This window comes from Juglans regia, chromosome 3 (genome assembly GCF_001411555.2).
Source record: "Juglans regia cultivar Chandler chromosome 3, Walnut 2.0, whole genome shotgun sequence".
Lineage (NCBI taxonomy): Eukaryota > Viridiplantae > Streptophyta > Magnoliopsida > Fagales > Juglandaceae > Juglans > Juglans regia.
The window spans coordinates 24,613,452-24,617,364 of record NC_049903.1 but is presented as its reverse complement, the minus strand read 5'-3'; positions in this window follow the sequence as shown (position 1 = coordinate 24,617,364).

The window sequence follows — 3,913 nt, the reverse complement described above, 5'->3', positions numbered from 1 at the left end:
CTCTATCCTCAACAGAAACGTGATCTTTTTTACTCTACAAGAAGGCCAATAGTTCTTGCTTGATTTTTCATGAAACTAAGGTATGATTTGGACTTTCCTACTCGGGTCTTTCATGTCAATGGGACATCCTCCAGCGCTCCTCCAGTAATGTCTTAGGCTTTGGCACAAGATGATCCATTCTTCAAGGGAGCATTCATCTCATAATTCATAGCATCATCCAATTTTTTAACACCTTTACCTTCATCAAAACTAGAAGGTTCACAATCTTCAATGGGACTTGCTAAAAAACACGAGTGCATGCTTACAAGATTTCTATCCCTATTATATCAAGCCGGCAATACAATTTTCCTCTGTGATCCCCTAAGAGATGGTGCACTTACCACTTCCTCATCACCTTGCTGCCTCTCCACTTCAAGACAATTAGTGTTACTCCTTCTATCAGAAAGATCTCCAATAGGTGAAGAAGAAATGCTATCTGATTCTATAACTAGGAGCACTAGGCGATAGTAGTAAGCTGATTTCTGCCTGTGGTTGAGTGTGATCATGAGTATTGCCACCAATGCTTCCAATAGCATCATCTTCTGTCATGTAGTATGAGGAGATTTCATCAAATACAACATCCCGAGAAAGAATAAACGTGTGGGTCTCAGGATCTATGAACTTCCACCCTTTTTTTCTTTCATCACAACCAATGAAGATGCATTTCTTAGCCTTGGCATCCAATTTTTCTCTCCTTGCATCTGGTACATGAACATAGCAAATAGAACCAAGCACCTTGAAGTGTTTGATATTAGGCTTTTCTCTGAACATTAACTCATATACACTACAACACAATTTGTCTTTTGTGACAGAGGAAACTGTCACAAAAAATTACCAAAACGTCACTAAAGATATTTGGTGACGGTTTGAAACCGTCACCTAATGTACGTCATAGAAAAAAATTGGTGACAGTTTACTGTTGAACTGTCACTAAAAATATTTTTAGTGACGGTTGGAGGTGTTCTATTTAGTTGAACGTTCGAATGTTCACTTTTTTTGTGACTGTTGAGAATCGTCACAGAAAGTAACGTTCGAACGTCCAATTGAACATTCAAACGGCAACCTGACCGATTGGCGTTCAAATGAGAGAATTTGACGTTCGTTGATTATAGTTCGAACGTATCATATTTACATTCGAGTGTTTATGCATCCGAACGTAAATTATAATAAACGTTCGAATATCCGTTCGAACGTTAATGGACCAATGTTCAAACGTTACGGGTTTAACATTCGGACGTTATTTTGAATGTAAACGAAGGAGTGTTCGAACGCAAGTGGTACGTTCGGAGGTTTGTTTGAGCGTTTTGTTCGTTTGAGGGACAGTATGTTCGAACGTATATGCCTACGTTCGAATGTTACTATAAAATTTTATGTATTCACGTTCGAACGTTGGTTCGAATGGGAGCCAATGTTCGAATGTTTTTACATTACATTCGAACATACAGATCAGAAATACTAATTTTATAAAATTTAAAAGTATACCAATTGTATTATATTATATAACATCAATTAACAAATAACAATGTCTTATAAAATTTTAAAATTAGATATGAAAAATAGCCACCACTACTGATAAAATTTATTTCTTCTTTTTTCCTCACTCACCGCGATTCTGTTGCAAAGATATAACACGCTTCATTTGCACCATCATCTGCCGTTGCACTTGCTCTTAGACTTCACTGCATATTCTTTCCTCCTGGTCTCTCTGTTGGTCCTGCAAACGCGTCTCTAAATGAGATTGTCTTTCTAAGAGAGACTCTAATTCTTGTTGTCTCGACCTCTTATACTCATTCTCACGCTGTGCAGCTTCTAAATCTTTGGTAAGATTATTAATTTGTGAAATCGATGAGGTTGAGGAGGATAAACATCTATGCTTAATAGATCGTCTCAAACCTCTTGTCATACTAGATTGCGGCCTGAGCATTTGCGTGAATATGTCTACGTCACTAGGAGAGGATTCCCCAGAAGCCGACTGCATCTCTATCATTTTTTCCTGCAATTTGAAAGGTAATGATCGTTAATAAGTAACGTATTAAAAGAAATAGAAATAAAAAAAATTTATTCACATGTTAGATAATTTATTTAACAAAATTAACATTGCTTACATAATTATCTGCAGTAACAGGATCTATCCACTCACTATGCTCATTAGTGTGAGTAGTAGCATAGACATAAATTAGGGAAAAATTTTCAGGATCATCACGTTTCTAACAAAGCGAGATTAGCAATTTTAAAAAGATAATGTTAGTACTTAAATAAAATAATATCAGAAAAATAAATGATAGTTTTAAAATTATTAATTTTTTTAGTTAGTAATGGGTCTTTTAATTGTTCTTCAATTCTTTTATATTTTAATTCTTATTTTAAGAAACTTATCCCTTTTTCTTTTCTTTTAATCCTATTTTTTGTTAAAAAATTAATTTCTTTGGTTAATAAAAATTTAAATTGAATTTCTTGTCCAAGTATTTTAGTAGAAATTTCTTCTTCTGTTACAGAGAAATGATAAAGTAAGGGAATAAATGGATTTCCTAATATTACTTCAGTGTTAATATTTTTTTTACTAAAATAAATATTGGTTTAAAGAAAATTCTATTATAAGAAATATGTGCATTAGATAATTTATAATTTATGTTTAATTTTGTTCCATTAGCTTGGGATAATGTCTCTTTTATTTTTTCAAAATATTTAAAAGGTATTAATCTCTCTTATATAAAATTTAAATATGCTCTTGTGTCTAATAGGGCAATTGTAGTAAAAGAAAATTCTTGATTAATAGAGACTGTTACTTCAGTATACAATTTTTGAAAATTTATCATATCAAAGATATTAATAAAATTATTTGTTTCGTCTTTAATAACTATTATTGAACAATCTCCTTGTTCTTTGTTATGAAAAGTATTTATGTTTTTATTTATTTTTAGTAATATAATTTTTTTTAGTAATTGTTCATTTGAAAATTCTAATTTAAGATTAGATGTTTTCAAAATTTTAACCTTTTGTTTTATTTCATTAATTTCTTGTTGTAAATCTTGTATTGTAACTTTTTATTTTTCTGTTTTAAATCTTCCTATTATTTTTGAAAAATTATACGGTGCTGAAGATGTTACTGAAGTGGTTTGATTATTAAATGTATCTTTTAGTTTTTCCAAATAATCTTTTCTTTCTTGTGGATAATTAATTTTGTCATTTAATTATAATATAATATCTTCTTGTTTTGAAAGTATATTAATGATTTTATTACAAATACAATTATTTTTATCTAAACAATTGCAGATATGTACCTCATCTTCTTTAAATTCACTATCAAAAGATTGCTCTGAAAAGCTCGATTATTTTAATTGATAGATTTCTTCTTCTTCTAAAGAGATTTCTTCTTCTTCACTTGAATGTATTATAAAGATATTTAATAATTCTTCTTTTAATGTTTCAGGTATATCTAATACATTAATCTGTTGCTTGACCTTACAATTTGATTTATAATGTTCAGCTTTTCCACATTTATAACAAACAATTTATTTTTTTCTTTTTATTATACTTTTTTGTATTTTTTATTGGTTTATTATATATTTGTTTATCTTTTATCTTTTTATAAGGTCTCTTATATTATTGTTTTTTGTTAGAATAATTCTTATAATTTTTTTTTTTCCTTTTTGTATCTTCTTGAATGAGCTATTAATGGAGTATAACCAAACTGTTCACAAAATGTACCTAATTGTTTGTTAGCAAATTTATTTTCTTTATCCATTTGCTTTTATAATTTTAGATCATTACACATAATTTAACCAGTTCTATTAATAGTAGTTATTATATCACCATATGTGAGATTAATAAAATCAATAGTACAATCTGATTTTCCTAATAATTCACGTACGTT